This window comes from Myotis nattereri (assembly GCF_964212035.1).
Source record: "Myotis nattereri genome assembly, chromosome: 4".
Classification (NCBI taxonomy): domain Eukaryota; kingdom Metazoa; phylum Chordata; class Mammalia; order Chiroptera; family Vespertilionidae; genus Myotis; species Myotis nattereri.
The window spans coordinates 81,875,713-81,891,218 of record NC_138079.1 but is presented as its reverse complement, the minus strand read 5'-3'; the positions used below and the strand labels follow the sequence as shown (position 1 = coordinate 81,891,218).

General features: G+C 53.4%; 1 protein-coding gene across 2 annotated transcripts in view; it reads left to right on the top strand.

Annotated features, from left to right (window-relative positions):
- Positions 1-933: 933 nt before the first annotated feature.
- SRRM3 (serine/arginine repetitive matrix 3) overlaps positions 934-15,506 on the top strand; it is a 60,543-nt gene continuing 45,970 nt past the window's right edge. For both annotated transcript variants that reach the window (XR_013995835.1, XM_081088680.1), the window contains exon 1: positions 934-1,086. The gene's annotated coding sequence lies outside the window, so the exon portion shown is untranslated. The remainder of the gene's footprint in view (positions 1,087-15,506) is intronic.

Here is a 15,506-nt window from a genome sequence, read left to right as displayed (position 1 = left end):
CACACACAGACTCCAGACACGGACAGACAGACACACACAGTTACACATATAAACAGATGGGCACACATGCACATAAACCCACACAGACTCACAACAAACATACACTTGACCCAGGGATGACTCTCAATGTCATATAAATGCCTTCTTAAAAGCTGCCTCACTTGCCTCATCCTCGTCCCAGCCCTGCTCATGCCCACTCAGGTACTTCCAGCCCTACTTGCTGGGGCAGGGAAGCTTCCAGGGGGACACCACTGGTGGGCTCCAAGCGAAGGCTTCCACGTTCCTGGCTGCCATTAGGGAAAGGTTTCTGGGCTCCCAACTCCCATTGGGAGCCCGCCCCTGAATTTCTGCCACTCAGCCAGCTCACTCAAGGAAAGGGAGGCGGGAGCCACAGAACAGACAGATCATCCAAAATCAGGAGTAACCGAAGGGTAACTTGAACTCAGGACTCCAGACGCCCAACCGGGCGAGCACTACGGAAGGTCCAGCGACTCCAGTCTCAAAATTCCTCTCCTCCATTGAGTCGTCCTCCACTAGCAGCCCACCCGACCTCAGTCCGGCCACCAGGATGCATGATTAAAGGGGTGCTCTGGAGGCGATTCACTGGTGGGCCCTCTTAGATATCTGCTGCGCAGTGTCCTAGCCAGAACTCAGCATCCCGAACTTCACTCGCGGTCCAAATAAATAACCTCCCTTGCTCCAGATGCCTCTCGGGTCTGGCGTGCCCCGACCCGCAAGGAGTGGAACAGCAGTCCCTGAGTGGAAATCCCCCGGTGCCCCATTTCTCGCCACTGCTGCGAGGTGGAAGGGCCTCCACACCTACAGAGGGCGCTGTGGGCGCCAGTCGCTCTGGCCGGCCGGCGGGCAGGGAGGCCGCCTCCATGGTGGTGCGCTGTCCAGCATTTCAGCAATCGGCGGCGGCGGCGGTGGCGGCGGCGGCGCCCGCGAGGAGCCCGAGGGTGCGGGGCTGTGGAGACCCGCGGAGCTGCCCTGCCCAGCTGAGGAGGCGGCCCGCAGGCAGTCTGGACAAGCGGGGCGGGAGAGCCTGGCTCGAGCGGCCGGGGGAGCGCGGCAGTCAGCAGGGAGGTGAGAGCCCCTGGTGGGGCGGGGGCATTTCCCAGAGGGGCTGGGGCGGGGTTGAACCTCGGGCCTCCCTAGCTGGGCTGGGGAGCTCAGAGTCCGCAGGCCCCCTAACAGAGGGTAGGTTGGGGGACTGCTGGAGTGCTTGGTCGGGGATGCGAGGCACCTGGAGAACAGAGATGAGGAACGTTGTTCATTTCACAGGGAGCAATGGAGAAAGTGAGAACCCCGCGGGGTCACGGACAGACTCCTCTGGGTATAAATGACCCGGGCCTGCCCACGAGAATGCTGGAGAGCCCTCCAACTGCAGTCCAATTGCCCTCCCTCCACTGAGGAGCAAGACCTGCTCCCTGGGGAAGGGAGAGCCCCTGTGGAGATGCTGGTCACTGGGAGTGGTGGAGGGACCAGGCCCCCGTCTGAACGCTCCGCTTCTGTCCAGCAGGGAGTAGCCCCTTTCTCACCTGCCCATAAGCCCCTGGGAAGGCAGGAGCTGGCAATGAGAACTGGGTCTCCAACAGGATGGCATTTACCCTCACACTGGGAAGAGGATGGGGGACATCGAAGTGAAAATAGCCACTAAGAGTTTAGTGGGGTTCTCTGTGGGCTCTCTGGGTGCCCAAGGAGAGTTTCTGGAGCTCAGAGTGGGCCTCAACCCAGAGCAAATCCCTGGTAAAAAGGAGATATGAGAGAAGAGACGCAGCCTCTGTCGTGCATCCTCCTCCCCCTCCCGCTCAGGGCTCCTGCCTGGACAGTGCTGAAGCCTCCTGCAGTTCCTGCTCCTGACAGCAGGTTCATGGTGGGGAAGGATTCAGGGGAGAGCAAGAGAAGGGCGGCCAGTTCTGGCCTGGGACTCCAATGCCTGGGCTCTATCTTAGCCACAACTTCTCACTCCCCTGAGACCTCATTCACTCACCCACTTCTGGCAACAGGGGGCCTGTGCTGGTCTTTGGTCCTAAGTCCAGAGAAAAGGCAGACACTTTGATGGAGAGCAGGACAGAAGCTGGAGAAATTCTCTGTCAAGGGGGCATCTTAAGGTCGTGTTCCCAGCATATGCCAGATTCTTCTCCAGCCCAAAATAGGACCAAACTGGCTAGGAAATTGCTCCCACATAACGCCATCTTCTTGGTTCCTTAATTTCATACCCTATCCCACTCTCCTGTGAGGGGTGAGGGAGGAATTCTTGAAGTGTGACCAAAGACTTGATTGTATTTTAAGAGGTGGGGGTGGATAGGTTTGGAGTCATTGATTTTGATGTCTGAGAGACATGGGTTCAAATTTAAGTTATGTGACTTCAGAAGCCACTTAACTTTTCTGAGCCTGTTTACTGATTTGTGAAACAAGTATAGTGTTAATAGTATCTACTTTGCTGTTCAAAGAAATAATCCAGATAATGGACGGGAAACTATTTTTAAGCTGTAAAATACTGAGCAAGTGTTAGTCAATTGAATGCAAGTAAGAATTTCTTAAGAAGGAGCTGGATAAAGGTGGAAAAGTTTTTTTTAGCATTGTCTAAAGCACATCTTTCTGTTCCCAGGGGATGCGGGCATTGGTTGAGGGCCTGATACCAGCTCCATGCTAGGCACAATGCTACGTTTGACTCAGTAAATCCTGACAAAAACTTCACAAGGCAGCCATCATTGCCCCTATTTCACAGCTGAGACAGGAGACTTGACTGACTTTCCCAAGGTCATGAAGCCACACAAGCTATCTTCCCTAGGGCAGAAGTGGAGCTGATGACCTGTCCCAGTCCCTTGATATCAAAGCTCAGTTCAGTGTCAGTTTCTTGACTCATGCTGCCAGCTTTCCAGGTGGGGAGCCTGAGGCATATGGTTGAAGGTGTGCAGTGCAGGAAGGAACTGACTCCCTCAAGGTCGCTGGGATATTTGGAGGTGGAATGTGCTTTGAACTGGCCAGCTGGGTGCCCCCACCTCAACCCACCCCTGCCACTGTCATTCATGCCTGCCAAAGGAGGAGTCTGGGTCTGACAGGCCCATCTGCTCACTGCTGTAGCCATTTCTTACCTCCTTAGCCTGCCAGGTTCTTGCTGACCTGGGCAAGCTGGTGACTGCCAGTTCCTTCCTGAAGCAGTTAGTCCTCACCCCTGAGATGGGGCCTTGGTCGCGAGCAACTGCCTCATGGCTGTCCTGTGCCTCCTCTACTGACATCTCCCTTCCTCTGGCCGCTTCCTACTGCCTCCAGGGGCAGAATCAAGCTCCCCCTGTCCCAGCAGTCAGCCTGGAGCTCTGCTGAGGAGATGGGAGGAGCCCACCCTCTTCTTTACCTCCTATACGCACTCTGAGCCCCTGCCGTAGACCTGTCACTTCACACACATTATCTCATTTCATGCGCACATAACCTGGTACATTTCATCCTCATAACCTGGTCCTTTTCAGAGAGGAGCAGAACAAGGCTTGGAAGCGATGTGACTTTCCCAAGGTCACGGAGCAAAGTCTTGGAGAAACCCTAACCCACTGCCTAAGGAGCCCAGTGTGGATTCCACACCACTGTCATCAATTCCCCAGGGTCCCTGGGGGAGGGTCAACCAGAGCACCATGGGCCAGTGGGAGTTGAAGGGTGGCATGTGGTGGAGGTGACTAAAGGGCTCTGGGACAGGAGTCCAAAGCCTTTCTTCCTGGGCCCATCTCTGACCCTGGCTTCTTGTATGACCTTGAACAGGTCTCTTTCTTCTCTGGGCCTCAGTGTCCTCAACCACAAAATGATAGGTCTTGAGTAGATGACCCCAAAGGTCCTGCTAGCACCAAGATTTTTAAATCTCTCTGCTCTATAAATCTGTACGTTGGAGATCCTGTGGTTCCATCTGCAGAAATTGAAGTCACCTCCAGGGTTTCAAGGTTTGATTTATTCATTGGAGCTGAGATTTAAAATGTACCCATCCCTCCCACCTATAAACTTGAGGTTTTAACTTAAGGGAGAAAACATGACTTAGGCCCATAACTCATCTGGACATTCCAGCCAGAAGCCTTCTGGCCCAGGATTTGAGATGACCTGCAGGTTCACTGAAGATGCCCTGCACACACCTCCCAGAGTTGTTTGCCAGAGTCCAGGAGGCCCCAAGGCACATATGCACAGGCCCCTTGTCCAGGTGCAATGGTTGCGGCTTATTCATGGAGTCTTCGGGACAGGGTGAGATTTTGCAGCTGTTGCTCTAAAGAAAGGACACAGGGCCCTGCAGAGGGGGGTGGGTCGATATGATAACTAGTCCAGGCCCAGTGGGGAGGGGCAGCCAGATAAGAAATGGAGAAGTTCCTTCTTAATTCCAATACCTGGGCTCGGTGAAAGGATGGGGAGCTCAGAGAGGGGAAGGTTTTAGTGAGGAAAGAAAGGACCAGAGAGAGTGCACACAGGGAGTGGATTCAGAGAGGAAGGGGATAGGAGGTGCCCAATGAGGGAACAGAGAGATCAGTGAGAGGGTGGGAGGAGCAGAGGGGCCTATGACAGTGACGGGCTCATTAGAGACCCCAGCCTGACCCAGCCTAGATCTTCATAGTGGCTTAGTGCCTGCTGACACCTCTGGGTTTCTGCCCCCTCACCTTCCTCTGGGTCATGAGCCCAGAAGGGCACAGCTCCATCCCCAAAGGCCAAGTCCTGTTGATTCCATGTCATCCAGAATGGGGCTCTCAGGGGGCTTAGGCAGGTGTGCCAGTTCCAGGTTGCCCAGGCTGACTTTTGGCCTGGGAGAAAGACCTCAGGGGCCATGTGGGCCTTGGCTCCTGAGCAGCCCCAACCCCCAGGAACTCCCACCCTGCCACCAAAAGCCAGCCGTCTGCAGCACCACTTCCTGGGCAGTGAGCCTGGCCTCAGTCTCCTGCCACCCCCACCCTGGCCTGCTGCCCACTGCAGAAGCTGCTCTGCCAGCTGGAGCTGGTGGGCAGTGCCATAGCTCCCTTAGCATCCTGCAGGGCCTGTGAGAGCCATGAGGCAGCCTGGACCCAGTGAACAGGACCTTGGGGTACAGGCAGCTTACTGCACTGGGGAGCTCTTGGCCTTCGTTTTCTAGCATTGAGTATGGCCTGTGGCTTTGAGGCCTCTCCCCATAATGAGCCCCTTCCCACCACATTCCCCCAAACTCCCCAGGATGGAGACAGGTAAAAGTAAGTTTCATTGAAGTCGTTTGATTTGAAAAATGACACATCTTTACTGTACGAGATTTGGGAAGCAGAGAAAATAAGAATCATCAAGATACCTACGACCCAAAGAGAGCCACTGTGAACAAACAAGGGGGAGAATTCCCTTCCAGGATTCTGTCCCTGTGTTCATAGGTACTTAGAGTTAAATAACTGGGAAGATGCTGTTGGGGAAAATGGTATCCTCTTTTTTCACTCTATCATGAAAATTTTCTGATGTCTCTAAAGCTTCTTCAAAAAGCTTACAATTAATGGCCATATGAAGGCTGGGCATGGGTGGAGTTGCTTCCCAGGGAACCAGTGAAAGCTGCAGGGAGAACCTTGCCCCTCCCTTGCCCTCCTGAGTGGGGCACACCTTCAGGGGCTGCTGGCTGTGGTTTCCCTTGGAGAGGATGGCTATGGGGCTGTGACAGTGTCAGCCAGGGACTGAGGTGGGTGGGCCTGTGTCCTCAGTCCACCCGCTGCCAGCACAAAGGTGGGCAGGGTCAAGGCTTCTGCGGGAGGGGGAGCATGAGGGAGTCATACATCCCCTGAAGAGGGTGAGAGCCTGGATCCAACAAAACCTTAGAAGAAAGAGCTCAGTACTGGAAATCTGGCAACTGCTAATCTTCTGGGCTCCGATCTCACCTGGGCCCCAACCTCCACAATCAGGTCTTAATCTTCTCCTGTATATGGGCATACTGATACCTTCCTCCACGTGTGCCGTGAGAAGTGACTCAGGTGGTGGGTCTGAATGCTCCCGAGGAAGGAGAACACCCATTGTACTCCCCAGAGACGGTGGTCCTGTGAGTGTGTGACCACACAATCACCATCTATCACTGCTCCCTGTATTCTGGGCACAGTAGGAACAGTGAGGACACCCTGACCTTGAGGAGCTCCCAGACGAATGGAGGGAACTGACAGTGACGACCTATTGAGATTCTACTGGGACTAAGATGTCCACAGTGATGCGGCAGCCAAAGAAGGCTTCTGGGAGAGGGACATTGAAGTTGGACCTTGGAAAATGACAGGGAAGGTACCAGACCGAGCAGACACAGGCATGGCACTCCAGACAACAGCATGGGCAACAGCACACACGTCCTGGTGAGCGAAGGGGACAATGAGTGATGTAATGTAGTCAGCACAGGGGCGTTCCTGGATCCAGGGGGAGTGGTGGTCTGGCTCAGGCCTGTGAGGACCTTGAAGACCACTGTAAGAGCTGGGAATTAATTTGGAAATCAATGCGAGTCATGGAAGGCTTCGAGCAGTGTCATGAAAGGGTCAGATGTGCACGTTAGGGAGCCTGCTATGGCTGCGTGTGGTGGGGGAAGGAGGAGGATGGAGGTAAAGAGACCAAGGGCAGAGAGGCCAGGGAGGAGGTGATGGCAGAGTGGGGAGAGGACAGGTACCAGAGACACCCCTCTGGGAGATTTGACAGGGGTGTATGTGCACGGGCTCCAGGCTAGGTTCACTCAGGGAGAAAGGAAAACCCACGGGGCAAGGGCAGAGTGAGAAGCGGGGCAGTCTGTCCTTCATGCCCATCCCAGCTGCTGGCACAGACTTGAGTATCAGACAGAGAACCCCAGGCTGGGGAGGGTAAGCTTCATGACTGGCAGGGGAGCCCAGCCACCCCTTCTCCAAATTGGATGCCAGAGGGGGCTTCTGGGATTGTAAAGAAGCTGGGACGCTCAGCAGGCCCTGCCTCTGTGCAGTCCTGTCTCCCCTCCTTGCTTGGCATGGTCTGACACATGCATCTTGATTCTTGTGACCCACCCATTATTACCCCCAGAACACCTCTCTTCTCTCTTCCTCTGTCCCTTTCTTCTCATACTTCAGAAAGCATAGATGGTCATTCATTCATTCATTCATTCATTGAACGTTTTATCAGCAGGTCCTCTGAACTGAAAAGCTCAATTATCATTGTCATCCCCAAACCCTGCAGGAGGCACTGGAGAAAGGGAAGAGCCAGCCTCAGTCTAGTGGGGAGCAAGGCCCATAACTGGTGGATGTTGTGGGATGGAATATGGGTTATGTGGGAGCATCCCTAGAGCTGCTGGGTATCTGTGGTGGCGGGAGGGTTGCCTGACCAGGTGACTTTGGTGCCAGTATTTACAGATGGGACCTCATAGGATGAGCACAGGTTTGCCAGGAGGGGAAGAAGGGGAAGAGCATTTCGTGCAGAGGGAACAGCATGAGCAGAACCATGGAGGAGGCAAGAGCACCAGGCACTTGGAGAAAAGTGTGGCCGGAGAACCAGGGCCCGGCCTGAAGGACAAAGGACCAGGCTGGAGAGAGGCCTCAGGCGGGGCCTTATTGTTAGGTGGGGAGTCTAACCTTTCTTTTGTAGGTGGCAGACAAACCAAGGGCTGTTTCTAGCAGGTAAGCACACAGCCAGAGCTGTTTTAGGAAGGTCACCCCTGAAGGGCGAGCATGATTTGGACAGATGGAGAGAAGAGGGGGGCCTGCAGAGTGCTTTCAGGACACAGGTCACATGGCCTGGGGCCTCTCCTTCTGCAGCCCTGCTCCTCCCAACCTGGGACATCCAGAACCGCAGCGGAGTACCGGCCTCAGCATTTCTAGAACATCCTATAAAAAGCAGATTTCTGGGACCCACCCGTCCCATTCAGAATCTGAGTGTGGGGCCTGGGGGTCTGTACTTTTTAAAACTCCCAGACGACTGTACATTTAGAGTTGAGAGTTGGTGCCTCATTGCTCTGCACCTGCTGTTCCCTTTAGCTGGATCCCCTTCTTCCTCTTTTTCTACCTCCTTGAACTTCAGACTCTGCTCACACGTCTCTGTGCAATGCTCGTTCCGGGCCCTCTCCTCCGCATGCCCCCAAGTGCCCGGTTTGCCTTTCCATCTCGCTCAGTAATCAGCATGAACACTCATCTAGCATTTCCAACGTGCCAGCCACTGCTCTAGGGGTCTCATGTACTCACTCATGTAGTCCTCACAACATCCTATGAAGGAGCCAGGTCACAGCAGAGGATACTGAGGTATACCAGCATCACCCAGGCAAGATGTGGTAGGACCACAGAGGCTGCACAGACTAGGAGTTCTCTGAGGGCAGGGACCCTGTGCCACTTGTGGTTGCAGGTCCCCAGTGCAAGCACAGGGCATGGCATGTGGGAGGTGCTGAGTTTCCCCATCTGTAGGATGGGCTTAAGGATGACAGTTCCCCTCTAGGGCTGCTCTGCAGCTTGGGGAAGTCCTCAGTCTTAACGGGGTTGTAAGCTGTGAGGTGTGTGGTCTGGGTGGGGCTGGTGAGAGGGTCCAGCAACAAAAGCCAGGACTCCTCTCTGGGCTTTTAGGATGAGTTTCCCAGAAAGAAGGCCTTTTCCCCTAAGTTCAGCCTCTCCCATAGAATTCAGACCCTCTCGACACTGGCCAGGGGCTGGGAGCAATCTCATGGCTGGGTACAGTTAGACAACCTGATGACAGTTCTATGGGCTGACGGCAGAGCAAGGTGGGAGAAGCCCCAGCTGCAGAAGCAGCCCTCACTGCCAATCTGACCTTAAAGGGCTTGTGCCTTCCCAGAGCAAAGAGGGACCCCTCTCCCCATCATTCATGCCTCCCACCCACAATCCCTCAGGTTATTGTCAATGATGTTTTAATTAACTGCTTAATTAACTATTTAGGCTAATCAGATTAATTGACATTAATTGGCTACCATTTGTCAAGGACCCTGCAAAGCTGTGCCTCTCAGAGTTGAGTGTGTGACTGGGGCTGGCAGGGGAGTCAGGGAGGAGCTGTCAGTGTGCTGTGGAGCTGGGGGGAGCGGTGGCAAGCAGTGGACACCAGGACTGCTGGCCAGGGACTGTGCACCTCTCGGTGGTTCTCAGGGCTGGGCCCTTGACAGCTGAGTTCTGGATCTTCACACTTTAGGAAGGACATCACCTCTTCCTCTTCCTTAGTTGCATTAAAAAAGAAAAAAAGAAAGAAAGAAAGAAAGAAAGAAAGAAAGAAAGAAAGAAAGAAAGAAAGAAAAAAGGTTTAATGAGGGACCAGAGGGAAGAGCCAGATACTTTCAATCCCAAAGGGCTGTAAAGACCTCAGAGAGGGAGAGACATTAAAACCCTAAATCAGCCATGATATAAGTAGGTCACCACATAACAACTTCTGGGATGAAATGTGCATAGTCAGTTTTAAAAAGAGGGTGGAGGAGCAGTATCAGGGAGATAAAATATGCAAAATATTAAACTGTGACAAAATGATCAGATTTCCATTATTTAGTCAATTATAGCCCCCAAAACTCATAGTACATTTTAATGCCTGTTTTAAAGCACAACTTACAGTTTTAAATTATAGCACTTGAAACAAAAAAGAAAAAAAAAACTACTATGAAATGCATCCTACGTTTTGGAAAAAGAAAAAAAAAAGCCAACCCACTCAAAACTGGGAGTGTGAGTTTGTCTTCAGAGCCATTCTCTCAAGATTAAATGGCTTTCTTATCTAGTCCAACACTGAGCTGGAAGTTGGTAGCCTGCAGTCTTATTTTGACTTTGTCACTGACCCCCTGAGGGTCCCCTCCCCGCTCTGGTGAGTCCCTGGCCTGTACTCCTGAGAGAGTGCTTGCATGGAGCAGAGGAGGTGTGGATTTTGAATATTCTAGAGATGAATTCAAATGTGAGGGGAGAAAGGGGTTCATCTTAGTGAGAGGGTCAAGCTCCCAGAATGGGGAGCACTTCCTGGGCAGGTGGAGGGGCTCCCCACGTGGTGACATAGCTCTCTAGCTTGGTGTGAGAAAACCTGGAGAATGAATGTGGGGTCTCTCCCCCACCCCTTAACTGCCCTATCCTGCAGCCCCTGGGGGGAGGAAGGAACAGGAGAGACTGGAGGCTGTTGCCTAGCAACAAGAGGCGCATCTGGATCGATGAGAATGGCAGCTGAGGCTCCAGGCTTCAGCCCCCAGCCCGGCTCTCTTTGATCTCACCCGGCCCAGCAGAAACCTGGGGGGGATGCCCAGGGCAGCCTGCCTGATTAGAGCAGAGTCAATAGAGGGAATTTTCCATAATGAGACGGTGTAGGCAGTGGAGGCAGCTGCCCCTGGCTTCTCCTGTCACCAGCCCCAGTGGGTAGAAGGCGCTTATCTGACTGTCCCAGCACACCCTTCCTCCTGATAGCTCCTGGGGAGGCACATCACCCACAGCTTTGATTATTCTCAGTCTTGGACTGCCAGGGACTCAGAGCCCAGCCTTACCCTGGCCCCAGGCTCCTGACATGTCATCTGGATGAGGAAACTGAGGCACCAAGAGGAAAAGATATCTGGTTACAGAGCTTCTAGCTCATCTTACCTTTCCTCAGCCCAGCTCCCAGGTGTGAGCCTGGGAGGGCTGGGTCCTGATGGGGAGGAGACTGAGATGAAGGGGATGATAGAAGCAGATGAGAGCTTACTGGTTCCTCTGATTTAACTCCAGGGTCAGCACGGGAGGGTCCTTGGAGAGCATGGAGTCCTGACACATAATTACGCGGCTCTCCCTAGGACACCTCACCAATGCCATCTGGCTTGGATCCTCCCAGGACACAGAGATCACCACCTCCGTGGGAGCCCATGCCATCAGACGTCCTTTCTCAGGCTCCCAGATCTACATTCTAGCTCAGACAGCAACAGGAAGCTGCCTGCTCCCTGGCTGGATGGCTACAGCTCCCTGAAGGCCAATGAGGGCCCTGGATAGGAGCAGAATGGGCTCGGTGGGGGCAGGAATTTCTTTGTTCCACTAGAGTGCAGGGGAGGCTAAAATACTACTTGCTTATTTGATATCAGTATTGCTCTGTACAGATCTGTCTACTGGGTGGAACTGGTCTGTATTATTTTCAATGATCAGTATTACATGTTTCTGCTCCATTCCACTGGTCTATATTACTGGTTAACTGTGGTTTGTGAGTTCCCCACCATCTTCTGTTGATGTATCCAGTCTGACTGAGGCCCTCTATGGCCTGTCCTGGGCTCCAGTGGCCTGCACTGGTCTCACCTAGGTGGATGGCCTGTCCTGTGGGCCTCTTTGAGTAGCAGGTTCCTTGTCCCTGGGACCTGCCACTCGGATCCTCTGCTCTGGGAACCCAAATCAAAGCCAACAGGAACAGGAGGAACAGGGATCCTAGGCTGAGGGGCAGGCAAGTCCATCCTATCTCTTCAAAGACAGAGCTGGACTCCAGGGCTTACAAAGTATATGACCATGTGACCCATGCAAATGTCAACACATGAAGTCTAGGCATATTAAGAGCAGTAACTAGAGATCTTTCTCACTGAGGTCCCCAGAGATGGCAGTAATAAAACACAAGTAGTGAGCTCACTATCAGTCCAAACACAGTCTGGGTTTCCACAAGCGTTCACAGATGGCTGCTTTGTGCCAAGTTCTATGCTGAGCATCAGAGACATGAAAATGGAAGCATCCCAGTCACTGCCCTTGGAGAGCACTCACTAGGCCAGGGAACTAACAGTCGCAATAGAACAGAGGTAAATGCTGAGAGTGGTAGCCAGGGGGCTTAGGCTCCAGGAGCACAACAGATGTGTGTCCCCCAGGGGAGGTCATGGAAGGCTTCACCAAGGAGGTGATGCTTAAGCAGAGTCTTGTAGGATGAATGGAAGGGTAAGAGCATTCCAAGTAGAGGGACCAGCGTGGACCAGTGTGTTCTTGGGTGGAGCAGAGTGCCCTGTGTATGAGACATATCAGGGGCTGGACAGGATGCCCAGGACCCAGGTGCCAGCTAAGTTACCTGGGCTTTCTCCTGTGGTCAATGGGCTTGCCCTCCTTCCTTTGCCAGCCCTGGATCTCCCCTTTTGCTTCTGAGCACTTAGCCAGCCCCAACACCTCCATTCCATAGCATAGACTGCGACTGCAGGGCCGGGGAAGCTCCGGCACAGGGGTGGGTAGAGAAGGGCAGGAGAAGACCAAGAGCACTGAGGCACAGGCCCAGGACATGGTGCCAGCACCCATGTCGGCCAGGCTGCCTGGCCCTCCCGGAACCAGCACTCCATCATCCCAGCCAGCCCCAGCCTGGGGACTCTGGCCAAGGACTTCCTCCGGCTCCAACAGGGGCGGCAGGAAGCTCTGGCTGCTGAATAATTGAAAGGAAGGCTTTCAGCATTTCTCCCTCCCCCTCCCCCCACAGCATCTTCAGGAGGGTTGGGTAACAAGTAGCAGAGCCAGCATCTCCTGCCCTCCCCTCCTGAGAGAGTCCCCAGGAGGCAGAGAGGAAGCTCACTTAGCTAACCCTCTCACTGCCAGCGGCCGGCGCCTTCCTCCCAGGCCTCACCCTGCAGCATTTTCTTAGCAGTGAATACTGGTCTCCACCGGTCCATGTGGGTTGTTATCTGTGAAAAGTGACCTTGTGGGCCTACTAGTCTTCACAAGTTGGTACTGATTTGGAATGGTACATTATCTACATAATCTGTTGTGATTGATACTGATCTATATGTCCCGCTGGTTAACCCATGCCTGTAGTGGTTTAGACTGGTTGGCATTGTTTATGGTAATACTAGCAAAGGTATTTGGACATAGAACTTAGTAAGTGCCCTTCACTAAAGGGTTAATTCCCTCAACCCTAAGGGGGTTACTAATATTAACACCATTTTACAAATGAGGAAACAGCGCAGACGTTAGGTCACCGGTGGGGCACATAGTAAGTGATTTGAACATAGGCTGGCTCTTCTGCCTCTTGCTGATCTGCACATGTTCGTCTTGATTTTTTTTAATCGAGTCTATTTATTAATGCATTTCAAGTTTTATGTCTGCCTTAATTAATGGTGATCGAGTTAATGTGGAGTTAGGGGTCACACCTCTCTCTAAAGGGTAAGGGCCAGCAAAAGTGAAGGCACCGGTTAGCAAAAGAGATCTTTCCAAAATGCAGATCTGATCATGGCCTCTCCAGCTCCACAGTCTTCTCTGGCTCCCTATTGCCTGCAAGGTACAGCCCTAGCTCCGCTGTCTCCTCCCACCCACTGTGCTCAGCTGTGGGACAAGCCCATGCTCTTCCCTCTTTCCTCATTAAGCTTTCTTCACACGTGCCCCACACTCCACCCGCGACATCCTTCCTCCCTGTCTTTGTTCCACCAGCTCCTACGTAGACTTCAAGACCTCTCCTCCGGGAAGACCTCCTAACTATATTCCTTCTCTCACACACGCCCTCTCGGTTACTGTCTCCACGTGTCCGCCACTCCAGCACTTATCTTGCTATCCACATTACAGGCATCACTGCTTCTCCCCCTATATCTCTCTCTTGCCCTCTGCTGGGCCCCAGGGTGCCCACTCGCTGAATAGCTGTGACATGAGGGTTGACCTGCCCCTAGAGCTGAGGGGCTTTCACCCCATCCTGTGGCCTTTACCCCCACGCCAACCCACCCTCCTGGGCAGGGAGCATGGGGAAGGCTTTCAGGGTGTTGTAGCCACTGGGCTGGAGAGGCTCATGGAGTCTGCAGAAGGTCCCCACAGGGAAGGGTGGGGTTGCCAGGAGAGCCCCTCTCCCCGGTGCTCAGGAAACACATCGGTGTCACAGGTACCGCATGGCTTCAGTGTCAGGGACTGAGGTGGGGTGACACCCTGAGCCTCCTTGGACACAGTGAGATGAGTGTTCTTTCCCAGCTTGGATAAATGTCTTGACAAACCATTGTTGTTGCACACTCACTTTTACAAAGACCGGGCTTAGTTTCACAACCTAGGTATGTGGTTTCGTGTGTGTTTGTCAGTTCCATCATGTCTCTGACAGTTACAAAGAATTCTTTTCCTCCAGGAAATCCAGGAGGCCTGTCCCTCTCCACCCTCTCTCTCACACTGGGCTTTTTCTCTGGAAGGCCTCACACTGTGCTCACAGCCCCCACCTCAAAGGAAGGCAGCTCCCCATCATGATTCCACTCCACCCCGGTCCACTTAGCCCCAGGGCTGCACCCTGCCTGCCCTTGCCCTTAGCCTGTGCTGCCCCCCACCTGGACTTTTCCTTCCTTACAAGGAGCAATTTGTCTTCCACAGGGCCAGTTCAAAACCATGGCCTTTGTGAGGCCTTCCCTGGCCTTCCCAGGCCAAGCAGACTTTCCCTGGTCTCTTATTTACTACCCCAGCACCAAGCCAGGGTGCAGGAAGGGGTCTAACTAGGGTCTGTCTTCATAACAAGCTTGTCACTGAAAGAATGAATGATCCCACCACGCTGTGAGGTAAGGAGTATTGTCCTCATTTTACAGATGAGAAAGCTGAGGCTCAGGAGGTTTAATGACTTTTCCTGGTCACCCAGGTAGAACCAAAATTCAAGCTCAAGTCCTCTGACTCCAAATCCAGTGCTCCTTGTCCACCCACCCCACACCTGGCTTTCCTGGGCCCGTGGGGAACCACAGAAAGACCTTAGTCACAAGAATGTGGTTATATTGTGTGTGACTGGGGATCGAGAGCTTACTTGAAGCTCTGGGAACCTGTACGTTTGAGGGTGTGGAGGCCTTGAGTCCTGGCATCATCAATGGGGAGGGAGGTGTCTGGCAGGTGGAGGCAGGGAAAGGGGCCCCCAGGTCAGTGAGCGCTGCCCCCTGGTGAGAGAGGCTTCTGAGCCTCCAGAACCAAGGGAGCCCCTAGGTGGGTGCCTCTGGTGCTGGAGGCTGATGCCCTGGGAGTGAGGTGGGGAGGGGAGGAGTTTGCTGAGACCAGCCAGAGGATAGTGGCCCGTGTCACCTCAGCAGGCTCCTCAAAATGACCCCCACCTCCTGCCCTGAGCTCCTGCTTCTGCTCTCTCTTCCCTCCACAATCAGCAACCTGTTCATTCTCCAGTCTCAGTCCCCAACTATGTAATGACAGTTCCCGAATCAGGCCCGAGCTCAGCCTCCCGAGTGCCAGACCCATGATCTGAGGCTCCTGGACACCTCCCCCTGGATGACGAGGGACTCCACCAAGCCCAAAACAGGACAGTCACCATTGACAAATAATAATGAACATTGGTACCATGTATGAGATATTCACTGCATGCTAAGCACTGTGGTACCATTTCACATGTATTCATCCTTTACAACAAACCTCTGGGGAGGGTGCTGTTATTAGTTCCATTTTACAGGCAAGGAAACTGAGGCACAGAATTTAAGGCACATGACAAGGTCACTCAGATTATGAGTTCCCAAAGAGCATAGCCCTGTCTCTGCCTCAAACCAGAGTTCCCCAAGACAAGGCCCAGTCTCCCACTCAGACACATATGTCGTCCACTGCTCCCTCTCCCCAGACCCAGCCAAGTCACTAGCAATCTGAGCGAGCATCTCACCCTTCTGAGCCCAGGATGAGTGATGATCTCATTAGCTGGGAGGCTCTGTGCCTGTCAGCAGACTGGACACT